This window comes from Protopterus annectens, chromosome 5.part0, assembly GCF_019279795.1.
Source record: "Protopterus annectens isolate FY-2018-M chromosome 5.part0, PAN1.0, whole genome shotgun sequence".
Classification (NCBI taxonomy): Eukaryota; Metazoa; Chordata; order Ceratodontiformes; family Protopteridae; genus Protopterus; species Protopterus annectens.
Window position 1 is genome coordinate 609885153 of NC_056735.1, and position 24184 is coordinate 609909336.

A 24184-nucleotide genomic window follows, 5' to 3' on the forward strand; every position below is an offset into this window, starting at 1 on the left:
TTTCATTTGCCACGTTGCCATTCGGTCGTGTCAAGCTACTTCTCTTGAGCTAAATACATTCAATTGTTGTTTAATAGTTTTACAGATTACTTTTCTGTCAGGAAAGTTCATATTTTATTGTCTCTTACGCTATCGCATCTAGCGTTCATAATTTCTTCAAGTTTTTCTGCGTCTTTCTTTACCACTTTTACCTCAAGGAATTCTCTCTTTACCATCGTTGGTAATCCTTTTCCCCTTTCTCTCATACCTTCAGGTGCTCTCTTGTACCATTGCTGGTACCTTTTCTGTTAATTAATTTACTGTCATGGCAGATAAGAAAGGTAGTCTGGGGTTTAAGCAGTGTTCTGATTGTGGACACAAACTGCCTACTTCTGATGCACACTCTTTGTGTGTTTATTGTTTGGGAGCTACCCATTTGTCTGTTGACCCATCCTGTACTATTTGTGAAAACATTTCTAATAGAACATTGTTGGAAAGGAAAAACAAGCTGTTACTGAAGGGACTTCTAAAATCTCCCTTTTCAGAGGCTATTTTTGGGTTGGAGGCCTCAACCCCTCCTAGAGCCCATAAGAAAACTTTGGATGTTCCTACTAAGGCTAAATCTTTGCCTTCATCCCTTTCTGGGGACTCCCGCCAACCAAAACCTAAAAAGGCTAAAGTTTCAGCTCCGGAGCTCTCTCAGTCAGCCCCAGTGCTTTCCGTGCCTAGACCTTCAGCACCGAGACCTTCAGCTCCATTAGTGATTTTGGCTCCATCTTCTCTGACAGCCTTCTATATATCAGCACAGAGGGGCTCCTTGGTTCAGACAATTACCACTATATTGGCACCGGCCATTCAGTCGGCACAGACCTTGACCGTGTTGGCTCTGAGATCTTCATCAGAACCAACGCCTTTATTGTTGACTCCTGTCTTGTCAGTTCCAGCTTTGGTACTGACAACCACTTCGGCACCGATTCCTGTGTCGGTGCATACCATGACCTCGGCACTGATGACTTCTTCAGTGCAGACAACAGTAGTCCAGTCTCTCTCTGCACCGTTGTCCTCGGTGCAGTCAGATGAGATGGGCACCAAGCCTGACTCTTCTGTGGACAGAACTGTTTCTCCCTCAGTCTCTGTGAGGTCCACTAGAAGCCTTTCCGAACATGATGTGTTGCATCTTGTGGACCAGATACTCTTGACCAGAGGTATCCCAACCCTCAGGAACTATCCTTCCTTGGGAGGTGATCACCCATCTCTAAAGACCCCTTCTTATTCTCCTCCTTCATTGCCTTTGAAGTCCATGGATATAGCACAGTCTTCCCCTTCTGCGGTTCCCTTTATGGATCTCACTAAGGAACCACAATTGCCTTCATGGCAGGAAAGTTTCACTATGACCCAGGATGTCAGTTGTTACACGCATAGTTTGCTGCTCCACAGCCATCCGGGGACTCCGGTTCGGCAGGCTGAGTCACTTAGGGGAGGTGTGACCCCTGTCCTAGACATGCACTCCTCTTCTGGTGGACCAGCCTTCCAACTGATGGAGAAGACTTTCACTACTGCTGGCGATTCCGTACTGTCTATACCGCCACCCTCCTCTGGTACACTGGTTTCACAAGTTGCACCTAGCGGACACCGGGTACATGGGCCGCAGGACATATTCCCTCAGGAATCCTCTTTTCCACTGTCTTCTCCAGCTTCTCCCACTGAGGAGGTCCACCGAAAAGTTTGTGTAAGAGGAAGCACATGGACTCCACAGAGGAGTCCCTCACCGAAGACACAGATTTTGATGAGGGGGAAGGATCCCCTCTGTTACCCTCTGAGGTATCCTTTGGTGATATCCTCGAAATCCTGAAACAGAGAGGTGACTGGCAGTCCTCTAATCCGACCTCTGAGGGATCTGTGTTCCTGCAGGCCTTTCGCACCCGGCCCCCTACCTCCTTGGTTATTCCATCTGCTGATGAACTTGTCCAGCTCATCATGCAGCATGCCTGGAAGGCTCCTGCTACCATCAAAGCTATTCCCCAGAGGCCAGATAAGATCTTGACCCCTCCTGCTTCGGATCCCCATTGGTCCAAAGGTCTTCCTGTGGATGCTTTGGTGGTGGCGGCTGCAACAAAAAAGCATCTGGCAGAAGAAGAAAGACAGACTGTCCATCCACCTAACAAAGAGTCCGGGCCCTGGACAGGATAGGGAAGCACACTTTTGCTTCAGCGACCTTTGCTATCAGGTCCCTGAATTATATGGCACATTTTACCAGGCTTCAGAGGGATCTGGTTTCTGAGCTCTCTGAAACCTTGGCTGGTGCAGTGTCTGATGAGGTCCGTGACAAAATGGCCTCTCAGCTGGCCACCATTGAATCTATATATAACTCCTCTATGTGACTGATATCTCATGCATCAGAAGGAGCAGCTAGAGTAGCGGGTTCAGCTGCTGTCTTGAGACGACACGCCTGGATGTGCTTGTGCAACTTCATGGAACTCTTTAAGTATTAATTTCTTAATGCCCCCACTGAGGCCTCCTCATTGTTTGGGCCTAAAGTTAAAAGAACACTGGCCAGATGTGAACAGGATGGTAAGACCCTTTCTGCTATAGGTGTCCGTTATTCTTCCCCTCAATGTGCTTTCTCCCGAAACCAAAAGAGTGGGAAGATATGGTTCAAGAAATCTCAGGGTCCTTTTCATGACACACAGGCCGAGTTCTCCCCCAGAGGCAGAGGGGGAAACTCCCAGGGAAGACACTCCTTTCGGGGCAGAGGGGGTATGTGTAACCAGGGTTCCAGGGATTCTTTCCCTGGTCAATCCTACCAGTGCTCCTGAAGAGTGGACCAACTCCTTCCCTCTGGAGGTGGTTGGGAATGTTTCTCCTTGTACCCTTCTGCCTGGCTAATCATCACCACCGATTCTTGGGTACAAAGGATTATAACCAGAGGTTATCATATCCCCTTTGATGTCCCGTCCCTTCAAAAAATCTTCCTGAAGTTTCACCCAGTCAAAGGAAAGAAGCAGAAAAGCTGCTAAGAAAAAGAGTCATCCAAATAGTCCCTTCAGACCAGATAGGATCTGGATTCTACTCAAAGAAAACCGGGGACTTGAGACCAATTTTGGATCTCAGTGTATTGAACAAGTCTGTGAGACTACAAAAATTCTGGATGGTCACAATACAGTCTATCCCCCCGCTTTTGGAAAAAGATGATTGGATGTGCTCTATAGATCTTCAAGATGCGTACTACCACAGAAAGGCTGACAGGCCATCAAGGATATTTCTGCCTTCCATGTGGGAGCCAGTCACTACCGGTTCAGAGTACTGCCCTTCGGACTCTCTACAACCCCCAGAGTGTTCACAAAGTGCATGGCAGTTGTCACAGCTTACTTGCAACTTCAAGGATTCCAGGTGTTTCCATACCTAGACGATTGGCTCATTTCTGCCCCCACCAGACATCTACTGGAAAAGGCCCTGGCATACTCTCTCCTCACTGCTCAAAGGCTAGGCATAACCATAAACTGGCAAAAATCCAATCTCACCCCATCTCAGTCGACAGAATCCATAGGGGTTATCTTGGACACAAAAAACTGCAGAGCTGTTATTCCAGAGCACAGAATTCTAAGGATAAAGCAACAACTAATTCCAATCCTTTCAAAGGAAAAATCCATGTCTCACTCAGTTCTACAGCTGTTGGGTTCTATGGCAGCCTCCATCACCATTGTTCCCCTGGCCAGGTTTCACATGAGGCTTCTATAATGGCTACTGCTCACCCAATGGTATCCTTTTCATAATCCTGTTTCAGCCATGATTCGAGTAACCCACAGGTGCAAACAGGATTTAAATTGGTGGATGACGCACAATCTCTCACAATGGTCTTGCCCCTTCTCCCCCAGCAACGCAAGGCCACAGTGACCACGGATGCCTCCCTGATGGGGTGGGGGGGCTATGTCAGGGACAGACAGTCCAAGGCACTTGGTCTGAACTGGAGGCCCATCTACATATAAATGTTCTGGAGCTGAGGGCGGTGCTTCTGGCGTTGCAAGCATTCCATCCCCTGCTGCCATCTGGGACAGTTGTGATTCAATCAGACAACATGGTGGTGGTCTGGTACATCAACAAGCAAGGTGGAACCAAATCTTACCCCCTTTGTCGAGAGGCCATGAGGATATGGCAATCGGTGATGGCAACCAACCGTTTTCTTCTAGCAACGCACATTCCCGGGAGTTCCAACGTGATAGCAGACAGACTCAGCAGGTGCATTCTTCAACCTCATGAGTGGTCCCTGAATCCCTTGATAGTGACTGAGTTCTTCCACCGCTGGGGCCGTCCTTGCTGCGACGTCTTTGCATCCCCGACCAACTACAAATGCAGCAACTACTAAGCCCTGATTCCCCCTCCGGGATAGTCACCCAGGGACGCTCTAGTCCATGATTGGCCCTTTGGTCTTCTTTATGCATTTCCACCCTTCCCCTCATTCCCCAGTTTCTGAAGAAAGCCTGTCAGTTGAAGAGCAAGGTGATCCTCATAGCACTATATTGGCTCAACAGATTTGGTTCCCCTTCCTTTGGCCTCACCTACTAGATCGACCAAGGATTCTCCATCTAACCCCAGAGTTGATCTCACATCCACAGAACCTGATTCATCCCACCTTGAACAGCCTGAAGCTCATGGCTTGGCTACTCCAATTCCCTTGATTGCCAGGCAGAATGATCTTTCTTTACCAGTACGTGATATTCTCATTGCTTCTCATAAGTCTTCCACTAGAATTACTTATTTGAGCAAGTGGAAAAGATTTATCTGTTGGCTGAAAGATAAACAAGTAGACCCCTTTTCAGTCGATAATACTAGACTATCTGGCCGACCTGCTTCAATCGGGCCTATCGGCCTCCACCATTAGAGTTCATTTGGCTGCAATTTCTAATTTTCATGAGGGTGTCCATGATTCCCCTCTTATATCCCATAAATTGTGCAAGACCTTCATAAAAGGTGTGAACCATCTGAAGCCACATTTTAGAGAACCTATTCAACCATGGGATTTATCATTAGTTCTACAAGCTCTGACAATGTCCCCTTTTGAACCAGCCTCTTCTTGCGACCTCAAGTATTAGTCATGGAAAACCTTGTTTTTGGTCACCATTACTTCTGCCAGATGTATTTCTGAGCTTCAAGCTTTATGTATCAAGAGTCCATACTTAATTTTTCTTAGAGATATTGTGTCTCTAAGAACTAATTCGTCATTTCATCCTAAAGTGATCTCTGAAATGTCCATTAATCAAGCCATTGAATTGCCAGTTTTCTTTCCCAATCATTCAAACAGAGGAGAGTATTGCCTACATACCCTAGATATACACAGGCAAATCCATTTTTACTTACAGGACTAAACCTTTTCGTAAATCTGACCAGTTATTTTTGGCCTTTTCTGGACCTAAATTAGGATCTGCTGTTGCTAAGGTCACATTAGCTAGATGGTTGAAAGACTGTGTGACCTTTATTTATACACAATGTAATATCTCATTGCCTACTACCATGAAAGCTCATTCAACAAGGTCAGTGGCAACTTCTGCTGCCTTCCATTCCAGAGCTTCTTTACATGATATCTGTGGAGCTGCAACTTGGGCTACACCTCATACCTTCATCAATCACTACAAATTGGATTTGGCCACCAGGGGAAGAGCATCTTTCGGTTCTATGGTGGTCAGGAATGTCCTTCCATGAGAGCCTCCCAAGAATAGAGGTAGCTGGGGACTCTGTCCCATCCGTAAGGAATGAACGAGGATTAACAATATCAGATAAAGGCGTTATTTCTTACCATAATGTTCCATCTGTATTGTTGATCCTCGTTCAGTCATTACGACCCTCCCTCCTTCCCCCTCCTGTGGTTTCTAGTGGATCTCACAATCCGGTTCAATTAGGTTATTTGACCAGAGGTAGCCTCTAGCTTCCTTGACTTGCAAACTCAATCTGAGGTAACAGGAAGAGGAGGATTGTGGGTAAGAGTTTAGCTTGAGAGTTTGAAGCTGACGCGAACTTGGAAAATGGCCGGCTCAGTTCCAAGCTCGGAACCGATACCCATGCATAATGACTGAACGAGGATCAACAATACAGATGGAATGTTATGGTAAGACATAACTTCTTTATTTCTAGCAACTGTGTACTTTTCAAAAATTTAAAAATGTAATAAAATGATGTTTCAGTGGAAGTAATGAGTAGAGTGCTTATTTTGAATGATAGCTGGCATCATGTAACGTATGCATCAATAAATAATAATCAGCTAGAAGCAGCTTACCTTCCACATGAAGCCTTATTATTTATTTGTGTTTACTAGAAATAATAGCAGCCATCTAATCTGTCTGTCACATACTGATTTAGCAAGCTATTATATCTAAAAATAATACAGACATGTTTTTAGTGCTCTGGGAGTGATTTGTTTTCCCATGTCTTTTGAAAGTTTGCAGAATGTACTGTTATATTTAAATAATTCAAGCAAATAGTAAAACAGACAGTCTGCTGAAGAATTCTCCATTTTTGCAACTAATAATGTTTGGATTAAAAGCTTTCAAATTGCTTTGATGCATTTCATATTAGTATCCCAGTGTTCATAATATATAAGGCATATATGCTTTTACATCTCTAAAACTCATAAAATTGCCTGAAATTGATTTTCATTCCCATCAAAACATAAGACTTAATGATAAGTCTTCCTGAAACTGTTAATTCTAAGTTGGGTTCTATCTGAAGTATAAAAAGCAGATAGGAGTATGAACTCATATGCAAGAACATAGCTAGCAAACAAATCCAACATCTTGATAAAGTTTTATACCAGAAAAATATATATTAACTGATTACGGTTGTATATAATCAATGTATGATATCTATAACCAAAAGCCAACAATTATAAAACAAAGCTAAGAATAGAAAATTAATTAAGAGTAAGATAGGGTAGAAGAGCAGCAGTCTGCATTGAAGATTTCTTGCATTATATACCTAGATATTAGCATTAAATGCATCCCCAGAAGAAGAAAAGAAAGTTACTAATGTGCTTCAACTGCTATGTTTTATTAACTGACATTTCAAATGGAATGGGATGGAATACATGCAGCTGAAAAGTGGCACAAAGATAACAAACTTGATATTCAAATGAGACTGGTAAGGACTTGGCAACACCAGAGGAATAGTTCAGTGACAGTTTATATTCAATATAAATGTCTGCAAAGCAATGCACTTGGAAAAGTAAGGCCCAGGCAATTAGTAAACAGTTAACATTGAATTGCAAATACATCAAAAATAGACTTGGAAATGACCATGTTCACATCCAGCAACCTGAAAGTAAGAAAGGGACAGATGACAGCAAGGAAGATAGAGCTGTTATTAGAAATTACAGTTAGAGGCAAAGTAAATAAACTGAAATTGGATGTATCTGATATCATCATATAGAAGGAGAAATGAGTTCCAGAGTATTGCACGGTGTTCTGGAGCACCTTCCTCCAGGTAGTTGACATATTAATTTGAGGTGAGGTCATACTAAACCAAAAATAGTCATAGTTTCTTCATGAGAATAATGCATAAGGAAACATGGATAACCTTAAAAATTGAAATGGATGATGAAAGCATTAACTATGTCAATAAAATTCAGCAAAGTTAAAGAATATAGCACATTTCAAAGAACAAACAGAACAGTACAAGAAAAAAAACAGTCCTCAGAAGTACATGCCACCCCCATGTACAGGACCAAAGTAAATTTTAATGAAAGTACTTTAAACAGACTATGGGCCGGATTCACGATGGCTTGCATGGAGTCTAAGAGGCGTGTAAGACTTCATGCAGCCATGACGATCCAGGAACAGCCCGAAATCCCGTGTAAGAGACCAGCTAAATCATCTCTTACATGGGCAGGGCGTGGATATGCTAATTACCTCACTTGCAGCCGAAAGGCATGCAAATGAGGTAGATTAGCGATCCACGAAGCTGAAACCAGCCCGTGTAAGAGTCGTGTTAGGTGCAGAAATGTACTCAGTTGACAGCTCCAAATAAAGTGTGCATATGTAGCAGGCAGCATGCCAATGGCCAAATATGTGGCCATTGGTACGGTAACCCGATGCAAACATGAAATAAAAGTTGGGTTTTTTTCAGCGATCGGTGATGTTTAAACGCACCGCAGCCCTGCGCAAATAATCTGCACTAAATAAGACATAAAAATAAAGATTTGAAACCCACAAATGTGGGTTTTATGTAATGCATGGATTTGCAATGCAGGGACTAGCAGACCGAAAACAACATGGCCACCGTTTAGTGGTTGTTAAGGGGGGAAGCTGAGTGTAAGACATGTAACTAAGCATTAGTAGGCAATCCTATGTAAATGAGTGGTAGGATAGTGAATCACACTGTCACATAGCAAATGAGGACATTCCGTGTAGTGTAAGAGTTAGATATGGGGGAGTAACAGAGTAGGAGACAGGTGACATCACAGGGGGGAATGTCAGGAAGAAATCAAGCTCATTGGAGCAAAGTGGTATGTGAAAGATGTCAATCACACAGCATAGAAAGAGGAGTGTCAACACATAAGCATGGGAAAGTCAAGAAATGGAAGGTGTACACTGTGGCCAACACCAAAGTTTCTTGCTGTGCATGCATGCACGCGTGTGCGCACTGGGATGCGCGAGTAAGACAGAGTGTGCACGTGTAAGGCAGAGTAAGCATGTAGGAACCTGTGTAAAGATATATAAACCTGTTTGCGCTGGTGTGCGCGAGTAAGACAGAGTGTGTGCGTGTAAGGCAGAGTAAGCATGTAGGAACCTGTGTAAAGATATATAAACCTGTTTGCACTGGTGTGCGTGCGTTTTAACCCGAATAAGCAGAGTCTAGTCCGTGTAAGCATGTGTGCGCGCGTGGTAGCCACTGTGAACGTGTTTCCGCTGGTATGCGTGCTGCTCCCCCCTGAGGAAACAGAGAAGAAAAAGGAAGCAGAAGAAATAGTAGGAAGCTAGCAGGGAATACTGGTAGAGCTAGCAGGTGAAAACAATTAGAAGCAGGCAATTACACAGGCAGAATACTAGCCCAGCCCAGCACTTAAAACACTGCAAACAGCATTGCAGTATGTTTCTCTCAAGAGACACTGCAAGACAGGAGTAAGCTAGTAGAAGTGAAAACTGAAAAAGCTGCACTCAGACCAAACATGCTAAAGGCTGCCATAGCTGTTATAAGGAGACATAGGAGACTTGCTGAGGGTGGTGAAAATGCAAATGCTGCCAGACAACCCACAGTGAGGAGACGGAGAAAAGTGTACAGGCCCAGGGTCACCTACCAGGGGTTACATGAGCTGGAAATAGTGGAGCGCTATAGAGTGGACAAAGACCTCCTGCAGCAAATTGTTGAGCTGTGCAGGCCATGCCTCACACACAAAACCAACAGAGGGGAACCCATCCCAGTGGAAACCAAGGTATGTGGTGGCCTAAGAATACTAGCAACAGGTACCTTCCAGAGACCAACTGGTGATATGATGGGGATATCACAGGCATCAGCCTCCAGGGTACTGCACCAGTTCCTGGATGTCATGTCAGCACATGTCGGTGAGCATGTATATTTCCCTAATTCCCGTGAGGTATTGGCCAGCAATATGCGTCTCTTCCATCAAATAGCGGAATACCCTGAGGTAGTGGGTGCAATAGACTGCACGCACATATGCATCAAAGTACCAGCCGGTGAGTGGAGTAGGGCCTACATTAACCGCAAGGGCTTCCCCTCCATCAACTGCCAGGTCATGTGTGATGCTCAGGGCATAATAATGAATGTGTGTGCTGGCTGCCCTGGGAGCTACCATGATTCCCATATCTGGCATTTGACACAGCTGTACCAGACATTTGGCAATGGGGACATCCCACATGGTCACCTAGTGGGGGATGCTGGATATGCACTGGAGCCGTGGCTGATGACACCCATCAGAAATGCACACACACCTGAACAAGAACGCCATAATGAGGCACACGCACAAACACAAAATGTAATAGAGCGTGTGTTAGGGCTGCTCAAGTCACGGTTCCGGTGTCTGGACACATCTGGTGGAGCCTTGCAGTACTCACCAACTACATGTACCAAAATTGTCATGGTATGTGCTATGCTACATAATATGATTCTGTGAAAACAGATGCAGCAGGACCAGCATAGGGCCAGGACAAACAGCCCCCCACCATTGCCAAGGCCATCACAGGCAGAGCGTGACTCGGAGGAGGAACAACCTGAGCCTGCCCCAGTAGGCAGAAGGAGGCATGCCCAGTATGCCTTGCCTTGGCAAAGAGGCAACGCATAGCACATACACTGGCTCAGTAGGAACCCTGGGAATGATACCCCCCTCTGACTCACTCATATAGTAACAGGGATGAATAACATAACACAACCTGCTCTCAAACATGTACAGGGAGTGTAGTATGTGCATCCAAAAGAGGCAGCCCTGCAGCACCACCTGAGGCATGATTGTCATGTGTTAAGCAGTGTAACACCATCTAGTATATGTAAACATGAAGACCCTGCCTAACATCTCACCCTCACCAAGCATGATGCCATACTATGAAGACAACAAGAACAAGTACAATAATTGGCTGAAGTATTGCAGTTAGCAAGGGTGAACAAATGGCTGACAGCCTGGGATGACATGCTGAGCAAGACATGATGCCCCACCTGCTAGGGATGGCACGCACCCAGCACACCTGGCTGTGTGGATACTGGCAAAGGCTGTTGTCACCCCCACTGTGCCTTGAATAGGTAAGGCTGGAAACACAAACCCACCACCATAAGTAGCACAAGGGATAACAACCTGGACATAATGCTACCCAACGCCAGAAGTCTAACCTGAAAGGTGCATGCAGACCAAACCCACCACAGCATGGAGAATGGTAATATCTGTTCTGTAACAGAAACCTGGGTCAAGGCCCAGAAGAGCACCCTAATACTACCAGGTTATGCCTCATACCATGCTCTACAGCTCCAAAACATGGAACACACTACAATAGGAGTGTGGCTATCAGTTATTGTCAAGGATAACCACACCCCCAGGTTGGTACCACAGCAAGAAGCAGCATGGACTATCCACGGGCAAGTAACAGTGGCTCAAACTGCATCCCCGTTTGCAGCCTGCGACAGACCACACTCACAAACCCAGGAACCTCAGCCATCCTTCCTGAAGACACTGCAGAGTATGAATGTCTCAACAAATACCAAACAAGGCACACACAAAGTATGACATAGGTGGCAATCCATTATGTATGGAAGAAGTAATCAGGGACCTAGGGACACAAGTGGACAGTAACCCGTCATGTGACACTCACATTGCCAAGGTGCCCAGGAAGACCTGCTATATTGCCCACCTTAATATGAAAGGATGCACATGTAGATCAAGAGAGGTCACTGTGCCCCCCATACTCTTCTCTTATCAGGCCCATACATGACAAGAATGCCCCGGTTCAGATGTACCTTACCTTACACCTGCAGCAGTTAGAAAGACCCCAAATGTACCTCACCAACAGGATAAAGGGTCCAAACATTTGACATCTGCAACCTGGCTGAAGAAACCACAGCCCAATTCACAAGCATACTGCCCAGTCAGAGGTGATGTATGCCTGATGTACAAGGTCATGTCCAATCCAGAATGAATGGACATGCTCCACTGCAGAAACCCCAAATCCAGCAGAGACACCACAGTGAGATATCTGAACCTCCACACATAGATTAATAGGATGTGCTGGAGGGACAGATCCATAACCCAGAGGCTCCATACACTATGGAACAGAATCCCAGTCCATGATAGGCTGAGCTCCACACTCATACTCAACAAGAGAAATCTGATGAAGTGCATGGGAGATAGTAGGTGTACGCTGGGGGCCATCCCCATGTCACATCTAGTAAAGTAAACCCTAAATGGGCATAATATGCACATTGCAAGGGGTGTCGAAACTCACGCACAGTCTGTCCATGCTCAAACATGGCCAGGGCAGATAGCCTAGTATGAACCTATGATGATACAAATTGTGCAGGACACAAATGATTATCACACAGCTGTCCTACCTGATGGTAGGAACCAGGGTGATAATCCACAGATATGCTCTGCAGTACTCAAATATCACAAACAATACACCAAACCCATACACACTGCCAACATCCAACCTAACAGATTCTTTGCAAACTCCCCACCAGCACCTTACTGCCAAATATCTATCCCAGCAGAGTGCTGGCCCCCTGACATTGCAGATGCTGAGGTAACAGCCAGCATCTACAAAGCACACCACACAGCATCAATGGTACCAGATGGTGTCCTGGGTTGTGTCCAACAAGTACTGTAAGAAGAATGGAACACCAAATAGCACAACTGCGCACTATCAGTCTTACCACAGGATATGTACCCAAAGAGCAGTGTACAGCAATAGTGGTCCCTCACCACAAAGGTGGTGCCTGAATGGATAGTGCAAACTATCACCCCTCAACCCTGACTATCTAGGTTGGCAAAGTAATGGAGAGGATGATCATGGATCCCAGGAATAATGAGATTGTGTACCTACAGACATTGGACCCTACCCAGTGTGGCTTTCATAGGGCAGATCCTGCCCATTACACATGTCTGACTCATGTGAAACATGCATCAAGGCCATTGATGTGGGGAATGTGGATCACACAGCCTATCTGGACCTTGCTAAACCCTTCCATACAATACCCTAGTTGGTCAGTACAGATAAGCTCACCAGCCCAAGTAGATGGGTTGCAAACCAGCTCAAGGACAGAACTGACCTGGTCAGACATGCTGCAGCCATGTCAGACTGCAAACCAGGTACAACTGGCATCCCACAAGGGATGGTCCCGGGACCTCTCTTGTATGCTATATATGTCACATAGGTACAGGCCAACATGGAAGGACTCTGTCTGAACAGGTTCGCAGAAGACTACAAACTGCCCACCATATCGGACCCTCCAGCTGACACAAGCAACCTACAAAAGACACGCATAGAAACAGACAAGTGGTGCCACAGCCATGTCAACAAGCTAAATGCAGAATAGTGTATTGTCATCCCCTGTGGAAACACAGTACATGTCCAGAAATTACCACATAGGTGTTAACCCAATAAGTACATCAGGAGCAATAAGAGACCTGGGGACACAAGGTAATAGATATCCTGCATGTGACAACCATGTGTCTGTAGTGGTTACAGAAACATACCATATACCCACCTAATCATGTAGGTAAGCACAGCTAGGGCAGGGTAGGTCAATGTGCCTCTCCAGTCATCCATCAGCAGCCTCACAATTGCGTACAATGGCCCTTGAGGGATGTACCTTAGCAGACACCTGCATCAACTGGAAAGACACCACAAATATCCCACCAGGAGGATCACAGAGCTGTAACAGATGCCATGTGTCGCCTGATTAAACAAACTTCAGCTCCACACAGTGCCATACCGCCTGGCTGGAGGTGAACTGTGCCTGATGTATAAAGCCATGACCAAGCTGGTATCAATAGACATTTGGCACCATGTAAAATCTGAATGCTGGTGACCTATGCAGCTGACAGGCCTGAACCCCAGCACAGATATAAACAGGACATGCTGTACCGATTGGTCCATAACCCAGAAGCTCACTCCACTCCCGACTAAACTCCCAGTACAGGTTATCCAGGGAGTCCCTCATTGACTGTCATCCAGAGGAATCATGATGACTGGATGGGAGATGGTAGGTGTACCCTGGATATTACCTGTATGTCACGGGTAGACAGAGGCACAGCACACTAACCTTGACATATGTCATGGCAAACACCAGTAAATGTGTGTTGAAGGACAAACACTCTCTGAATAGCATTACAAATGGACTAGGGCACATGTCCATTGTTTGTCACTGTCCACACAAGTTGTGGAATACATTAACAATGTCGGACAATCATGTACTATGCTGTCCATATCTGAACAAAATGCAACATGGTCATATCTGCACAACTCGCCCTCAACCAGTCTGGTGTGCTCACTATAAATATTACAAGCAGTGATAAGACTGAAACCGATGATACTGTCTATCACAGTGAAAGTAGTGAACCAGTACACTATACGACAATACACTGTTTGGTCAGTAGGAAAGGATGTTGACAACTGTATGCAAACTATCCCATGGCAACCCTGCAGGCACAGCATAATGCCTGTTAGGTTCAGACACAAAGCAGTTGGGCAGTAAGAACACAACCTGATGTCCAACACTCAACTGTACATGTGAAATATAGATGACGTCCACACACAAACACAAATGTGGTGGACCACAGATCCCAACATAAGGAAAGTTCACACTGGGCATGCTCACACACTTAGATAAATGAGACATGTTAGTCAAGAAGCCATAGAAACTGTGAACTGGGCATGCTCACACACTTAGGCCATGTCACAGTTCAGCAGTTGCACACACATATCTGGCGTTTGTATGTGTTAACACAGGAACCTCCCACAATACAGAAATCTGCCCAGTGCACACAGTGAAATTACAACAGAGACATAAGTAAAGTACTGGATCCCACTCATATGCAAACATCTTCCACAGTACACAAGTTGTTCACAGAGATAGGGAAAGCTATGGCAATAAAGACCCACAAACAGTATATGAGCAACAGATACTTGCATCTGACAGGTAAACATATGGCCGTAGAGTGCAATACTAGGCTGCTGTCCCTAGGGAATACAGAAGGCTATCCACAGTGTATTTGCCGTCTGCCTCCGCAGTACAGTAGGCCACTGTGCCTGTGCAAAGTTAATGCATAGATATGCTCTCCCCTGAACTGATGGATAGTAACAAATGTACATATCTCTTCATACATAATGATGTCAGCACACTATACATATGTCAGGAGCACAAATGATACCCAGTAATTTGAACAGCGCACTCTGCTACTGCGTCTCTCACGTGTCATAACATAGTTAGATAGGGATTTGAATCCTGTAAGTGCTCAGTGTGTGTGTGAATGTGTGTTGGGGAGTAGTGTGTGTGCAATTCCACGTGTAAGAGAAATGTCCCTTTTGGCAACTAGTACAACACAACACATGCTGCATATTCCACTGCCTAAACACTGATGATGTCAGCACCGTATAAGTACAGCAGGAGAAAGCAAGCCTCCTAGTAGTGCAAATAGCGCTCTCTGCTACTGCGTCTCTCACAAGTGTCATAACATAGTTAGGTAGGGGTTTGAATCCTGCAAGTACTCAATGAATGTGTGTGGGGAAGTAGTGGGTGTTCAATTCCACGTGTAAGAGAAATGTGCCTTTTGGCAACTAGTACAACACAACACATGCTGCATATTCCACTTTCTAAACACTGATGATGTCAGCACCCTAAGGAGAAAGCAAGTTTTTCAGTAATGCAAATAGCGCGCTCTGCTACTGCGTCTCTCACAAGTGTCATAACATAGTTCAGTAGGGGTTTGAATCCTGCAAGTGTTCAGTGAATGTGTGTGGGGAAGTAGTGTATGTGCAATTCCACATGTAAGAGAAATGTCCTTTTTGGCAACTAGTACAACACAACACAACACATGCTGCATATTCCACTGTCTAAACACTGATGATGTCAGCACCCTATAAGTACAGAAGGAGGAAACAAGTCTCCCAGTAATGCAAATAACACACTCTGCTACTGCGTCTCTCACAAATGACATAACATTGTTAGATAGGGGTTCATATCCTACAAACACCATGTGTGTTTTTGTCACACAGTTTGTCCATGTGTGTGGGGTGTTGTTCCCATTATTGCATGACATACATTATATCAGTAATGTCAATGCACACATGATGTATGTGTGTGCCACCTACACATATGTACCTGTGAACTTCAATAGTTCCCATGTCCGAAGCCTGCCTCATGTGAATACATGGAATATGCATTAGACAACTGTATGACTGTGGTGTTCTGTGCAGGGGCTGCATGTGGTATGTGAATATACAGTGTGAGTTGTAGATGGTGTCATCCAACCAGTGAGGGATACACGACTGGTCTGGAGCATATAGTCCACATGTTGGTGATGAACAGGTGCAGCATGTTGCGACCTCTTGTGGGAGTGGTAACAAGTTGTTCCATAGCAATGCAGGGAATGAATGCTAGGAACCCTTCAGATAGGGTCTTGGAGCTAGAGTAATGCTCACACTCTATGTTTGGGTAGTTGCAGTCCACCCATATAATGGTGTTTGTAGAGACCGTCATATTCCCAGTGTTGTCAGGAAGGCCAAGTGGGTTTCCTGGGTATGGGAGGGTGGTGTGTGGCAGGCTATGAACCTGAAGGCAGTCTAACCCACTGTTAGTTGCACATGGATAGGCTCTGATGCTTTGTGCTGTGCCACCAACCTGGGGGTGTGTGTATCTGAGGTGCCTTTGGATACATCCCCCCTGTTCTGGTTTGGTGCATGTGTAGGGGACGACAAGCATGGTATGAGGTATGACCTGGCAGTGATGGTGTGCACCTGGGAGCTTTGTACCAGGAGTCTGTTACTGCACGGATATTGCTGTACCCCATGCTAAGGACAGTTTCCACTGCATGCATCTTGAGGTTTACACTGCTGCTGTTGAGTAACATTACTATTAGTGTCCTATCCCGTGTGATACCTGTGTAGGTGGCTATGTAATGTCAGCCTTGCATACAAAGGCACCATGTGTGTAGCAACAGCCTCTGCCAATATACAACGGCCCATGGGTGACAGGTGCAAGCTGTCCCTAGCAAAGCAATGTGGCTTGTCCAGCATGTAATCCAACGCTGACAGGCATTGGATCCCCTTTGAATGTCAACGAAACATACGGTAATTGTAGAAACTGATCATCCTGTCTACATATTGTGGCAGCATTCTTGGTGAGGGTAAGATGCTACTCAAGGTCAGGGTCATACCAGCCTGTGCCACAAACTCAGAGAGCCCCTCTATGTCCCCTAACATGTAGTCCAGGGAGGTGCGTCACAGGTCATACACACTGGCACAGACAATGACTGAGTCATATTTCTACATGCCTTGGAGTGACCTGTATGCTTGTGTTATGTGGTGGATCATAGTGCCCGACGGGCATCTCAGCATGACCTTCACCTTGTTCAGCCTGGTGAGCAGGACCTCAGTGTACCTGATGATAGAGGTACCTCATACAACTGTAGCAGGTGTGTTGTCAAGCCGTATGGCCTGTGACTGTTTGGCACACAGGCTTTGTGAGCTATGTGTTGCACATGCTCTGCTCTGGCTTAACGTTTGCTTGTGTGTCTGCTTTGCAGGTGTCAGCTGCTCAGGCAGGATGCTATTCTGAGAGTCCAAGAATGTACCTGTGTGTTTCTGTGTTTGGATTGCGGTTGTGGCAGGTCTATGTGAGACTGGTACTGTATTCACTGTAGTATCCCACTCCACCTGACAGGGTATGCCAGTACTGAGTTAAGAGAGCTTAGCCCCCAGTTTGGCTATGTGGTTGCATCTCTCACATGTGTTGTAAGTGTATGGGAAGGGGAGAGGGTTGTCTGTGTGCATGAGGCAGCTGTAACATTGCCACATGACTCACAGATTCACCAACTGTGCCAGAAAGTAGATTGACAGGTGACCTTTGCACATGCTACCATAGCATTGTGAATCCCATACTAAGTAACGACACATAGGGCCAATGGGGAGCAAGGTACTCAAGGTGAGTATGTGAAGGTGTAGTGCTCCTGATTTGTTAGTGCTGGCATATATGAATGCTGTCTTGAGCAAATGTGAGGTAAGTCATATACAATGTGTTACAGGCAACCTACATGCAAACAGGACAAACAGTGACGTTCTGTTAAGTGAGACATGGACATCAGTACAGTAAGCAATATAGATGTCACTAGGGATCCACAGAGGCACTGTAAATCTGCACTGCAGGTGGAATCAGTGTCTCAGGAACATAACAAGCAAACATGCATACAAACAAAGCTACAGTCAGCAGGCCTGTATGTAGACTATGCTACAACAAACAAGGTGTACGACTTCCAGTAGGTAACAGCGCATATATGCAGGCACTATAAGCCTGTACCCAGACATTCACAGGTCAGATGGGCTGGGTCCAGCCCCACCCCCCCACAAGTGTATAGACCATGTACCTAAGTAATGTTGAATAACTGGCCTGATACCCAAGTGCTCATACCTGTAATAATACACATTTCAAATAACAGACATTGAGCCCTCACTCAGCAGTTCTAGCCTTAGTATTTTGTATGCTAGCTGTCCTGGCACCACAGTATCCTTGACATGTATGGAGACTCTCCCTCCTGTCATAGTTAGTTCTGTGTTTTGGTGCTGTCATGCATGGTATGAGGTGTGACCTTGTAGTGCTAGTGTGCTCTTGTGAGTCTGATCCTGTTGTGTATTACTGCACAGATATCAACATCCTCAAACATCCTCATTGCAGAGTCGAGTGTGGACAGCATGCAACTCGCAGTTGACATGACCATCATTGAGTATCAATATGTACATTTTCGTATCCCCTGTGCTACCTATGTAGGTGGCCATCTCTTGACAGCCTCACCACCAGTATGCAAAGATGTGCAGATAGTACACTATGGTAATTACTATGTGTGTACAAAACAATACAATGACATTCATACTGTAACTGCATCAGGCATGCTCACATATACCCAAACACAAATGCCAAGAGGTCCAGCAAGACAAACAATGTTCTCAGTAGAAAAACCACTTTAATGTGAAGAGCAAAGCTTTCGGATAAAATCCTTTATCAATACTGAAAATACAAATGCAAATGCAGAGTATATATAGGTCTAAAAAAGTCATATGACCGGCAGCCAAGAAGTCACATGACTCACCCATTAAAACAAAACATGTAAAAATAAATAAATATGCAAAGCTAAAAAATGCAACAGCATAATGCATATGTGAAAACAAAAAACATAAAAAAAAGCAAGAATGCATATTTTTAAAAAAAAGCCTACCTTTATACCTAAAAATCAAATGTACAATCATATACATAAAGAGAAAATCTCATGATCTAGATCTACTCATTCTAACCAAAATAGGTGTAAGGCTGACAGTACTATTCAAACCAGGGGGTGAGTCACCCATCAATCTAATTATCCAGTTATATTCTTTAATTTCTAAATTGTTATTGATGTCACCACCTCAATTTTTTAGAGCCAGTAGGTTTAACACGGAAGATCCTAGCTTCTCTGAACAGTTGAATGAGATGATAGCTGATTTCACTAACAGTGGTTATGATGCTACCATCTTAAATAATGAGAAACTAAATGTGCTAGAGGAAAGAAAGTCGAGGGTGGCCCCTGTTATGTCAAATGACGCCATAGAAATACAAGCTGTTGGCTTGCCCAATGTGTCCATCCAGAATGAGATGAAAGTAAGATACGTTACTTCGTTTAGTACAAAGACACCATGTATTAAACGTATTATCCATAAGAATTGGCTAATCTTGATGGCATCTGAAGAGCTAAAAGCAATGCTGGGCAATGTCCCATTTTTTGCATATCGTAACATGAGAACCCTCAAGAGTGTCCTCTGTTACAAAGATTTTCCTACAAATATCACAACACATCCATCCAGCACTATGGGTACACGAAAATGTTATAATTGCTCGTGTTGTGATGACATTGATGATGAACATTTAGGTATCTTTGAACACCCAGTCAGTAAGAGGCTGTTTAGGTTCAATGTAACTGCTACTTGTGTTACCACCCACGTGGTTTACCTCGCTACCTGTGTATTATGCAACTCTTTCTATGTGGGTAAAACCATGCATAAACTTAAAGATAGGATCATAGAACACAAGTCTGAAATCCGAAGATGTGTTGACACTAATGCTTTATATAAACACAGGCTATGTTTTGGTGAACAGCATGTATTTAAATTTAAAGCTATAGACCATGTTTCACCCTCACCCAGAGGTGGTGACATCAATAACAATTTAGAAATTAAAGAATATAACTGGATAATTAGATTGATGGGTGACTCACCCCCTGGTTTGAATAGTACTGTCAGCCTTAAACCTATTTTGGTTAGAATGAGTAGATCTAGATTATGAGATTTTCTCTTTATGTATATGATTGTACATTTGATTTTTAGGTATAAAAGTATGCTTTTTTTTAAAAATATACATTCTTGCTTTTTTTATATGTTTTTTGTTTTCACATATGCATTATGCTGTTGCACTTTTTAGCTTTGCATATTTATTTATTTTTACATGTTTTGTTTTAATGGTTGAGTCATGTGACTTCTTGGCTGCCGGTCATATGACTTTTTTTAGACCTATATATACTCTGCATTTGCATTTGTATTTTCAGTATTGATAAAGAATTTTATCCTAAAGCTTTGCTCTTCACATTAAAGTGTTTTTTCTACTGAGAACGTTGTTTGTCTTGCTGGGATATACCCACAATGATATCATTACACTGTATGTTGTCAACATTATACTATTACAACACTCCTATGTAGTCACCCTGTGCATCAGCACCATGTTAACCTGCTCCTGCACCGATGTTACAGATTGCAGGAGGTGGCACAGTTTCATCATATGCACAGGGTGTGTACTTGGTATGCCTGAGTCTGCCACTGATACAACCAATTGACATGTCTGTGTGTGTGTGTTGGTGAGGGACAGCAGTACAAGATGGGGCAATGTTGATGCAGTGTGTGCATGTATGCGGTAGCCCTAGGTGTTATCAATTTGCATGTGTGTATGTATGCACACAGTCCCACCTCATGGCTGCCATATACAGGTGTTTGTGGACAGCCACAGACTGTACCTGCCAGGTCATACAGATCACTGTCTGTGGCCATGGTCACGGTACCTGTGCCTGGCAGGGGTGCTACGGACCATATCAGGTACTAAGCCAGACTGGGTACTGTCATCAGAAGCAGGTGGTTGGTGATTGGAGACAGGTCCCTGTTGGGACTGCCCAGAGCCACGTGCACATGGTCTCCTGGGGTGGTCTGATGACAGCACAGACCCAGCATTGCTGGGGCTGCTGCTGGCACTATGGGAGTGGCCGCGGGCCTGTTGTCGTCCACGACGGCTGCCAGCTGCTGCTGTTGCTGGCATACGGCCACGTCGATGCCTCAACCATCCACCATTGCCCTGGCTCATGGACATGTAGTTGTGGAGCAGATCTAATGTATCCCCCCAACGTCTGTCAATGACCTCGGTGATGTTACGGATGGCAGCCGCAACATCACGCATACTGTCACTCATAGCTGTGCGACATGCTCTCAGCTCCCTCAGACCCTGTCTTGTGTAGCGTTCCATACGTGACTGTGCCTGCATTACAGCCCAAAACATAGCTGAGGTTGAAAGACCTCTGTGGGCACGTCTGACAGGGGCGGTACACCCACGGATGCTCCCACGAGATCCCCTGGACATGTGCCTGTGTGGTACCATGTCAGGACCCTGGCCATGGCTGCTGTGTGGGGATGCATGTGCCACCAATACCACATTACCCAGGTCAATGCCCACTGTATCCTGTCCATCACCTAGGGACATTGGTGACAAAGGATGTATTGGCAGGATGACTGTGCGCATTGATGGGGTTGACAGCTGTGTACTGTCAATTGGCTGACCAATGACGGACCCTGGCACACCTCCCTGTGCCATTATACAGGTATCATCATTATCACTATCCACAGCAGCTGATTCAGGTTCCCTGCTGCACAACACCAGAGCAGCACCAGAACCTGTGGGAATAAGACAGGAAACACAGTTTACAATGTGTACACAATGTCACCACTGATACACACATGCACACATGCACACATGCACACATGCACATATGGGCACATGCACACATGCACACATGCACACATGGGCACATGCACACATGCACACATGTGCACATGCACAAATGGGCACATGCACACATGCACACATGCACACTCCTCAGTATATGAGATATCAACACACAGATACAAACACACCTGCAATCAAACACATAGCACTACTGCTTCAGCCTATTATTACTATTAGTATCAAGAATATTGAAGGTAATGTTATTACACACTCACCAGCATGGATAGGCTGCCTTGCTGTTAAACCAGAGGGACCTGCAGAAATTAGACATTTATTGTCAGTGGGCACAACTGTGCCATTGATACTGTGAGTATGATACAGTTCAGTAGTGCAACAGTTAGCTTCCACAGGTCTACTGCTGATATTAAGAATATCGCTCTTGCACAATAATTACCAAGATTACAGCTACAAACCGAGGACACACCTCACACATGCATAAACTAACAGTGTACAGAACGGTCAACTATATACATGACATGTTACCTGCACGCTCCGTGTCCTGCTGCTGGGTGGCTCCAGCCTCCATCATTACACATGCATGCCGCTGCTGTTGCTGTTGGGCTGGAGCCACAACAGTTAAGAGTAGTCCCTCCAGTCTGGTGAGGGGGGATGTCTAGCCATCCCACCACCTGTGGCAAGCTGCTGCCTGTGGATATCCGATGCACGCTGACGGACATTTCTAATTAAATCACTGCAGTGATGGCGTACCTGCTCATATGTCCGGTTATGTGTGCCTATGTCATTTACCTGATGGACCAGGTCTTGCCACAATGCAGCCCTCTCCTGCTAGTTCTGGCTGGTGTGGGAAAAGAGTATTGCGAAATCCCACACCAGGCTCTGGTGTATCTCTTCCTCCTCCACAGCGGAGTACACAGGGTTTCGCTGGTGAAACATAGCCTTGAAAAGGAGAAGGAAAATATGTCAGCAAACTATGGCACACATAATACACATAATACTCGACTGTAGTGATATAACTTAACCACCATATATAGCATCTGTCTGTCTATTGGGGGATATACATGTAAATGACCAGATATCAGTGCTCAGCCGACAACTGTGCAACAGTACCTGGCACACACCATACGACAGACTAGTATACTGCAGCAGTCAGCACACAGGTCCAGGTCCAATGCACAACCTCACACTGGGGGTTTGTATCAAGGTACTGCATGGGGAACATTATCATCCCATGCACTTCTTGCAATGCACGTTACATATTTCACTGGTAATGCACACTACTCTTACTTGCCATAACCCTACCTACACCACAGTCACATACAGGGTAACACAGCACAACATATGGCAATGTAGTATGTGTTGATCGCAATACCTCACACATCTGTCTCTGGCCTCACACCAAGGACACACACTACCATGACAGACAGACAGTCATGGTGAGCAATCACACCGGTACATAACATGCACCCAGTCACTGGCACACTCATTCCACCTCACATATCTGGTTTGCAATGGGTTCTTGGGTGTGCATTGTGTCTTAGGTAGGTAGTATGCTATTGGCCCTGGGCCTACAGCAGCATACTGTTATGCTACCCTGCCTCTTGTGACACATGTGTTATGATCGTACCTGCTCCTTACAAACAGTTACACAGGGTGACTCATATGGCATATTACCTATCTGCATAACATTCAGCAGGGGTATGTCTGACATTTACTCATGGGGAGCCTTGCTTCTTAATTCTGTGTGGTTTACTCCAGGGTATGTCGTATCTGTGGGTAGGGACCTGTACCTCCACCATGTGCTCTATACTGCAGAGACAAGGACGACAGACATATTTAATTTGTGTTGTGGATGTTGGAGGTGTTACCATGGTTGTTGGACAACTGTCATGGGTGTGACCTAACTATGTATATCCAGCAGTGGTACCCTCTATGTAGGTAGTCTGTGTGCACTCTGTGGTCTTGTCAGTCACTCTACATAGGTAATGTGTTTGAGTGCATTGACACAGTTACTTGCGTATGTCTGTGTCCTTCTCCATATCTGTAGATGTCATGGGAGGTACATACCGTGTAGGACATTGTGGGGTGTAGAGGGATACAGTGGTCTACATGTCCATAGCTGACACACCATGTCCGCTGACACATTCCATGTACAGGTATTACAGGACTAGTGTGCCACTGTTTATATCAATGGGGAGCCTATTGTACACTTGTTGCCCCTGTTCCCTACTGAAACATGCAGTGGTGGGCAGTTGTGCACATATGTGGTGGTTACTAGTGTCAGTGTTTTGGAATGGGGTATGGTACTCCAGTATCCACACTGGTGTTCACTCCATGCCTTTGTCACCAGGCACCTGTTGCAATACATCTGCACACATGTGCCTCACTCAGTATATATATGTATATGTATATATATATATATATATATATATATATATATATATATATATATGTATATATATATATATATATATAT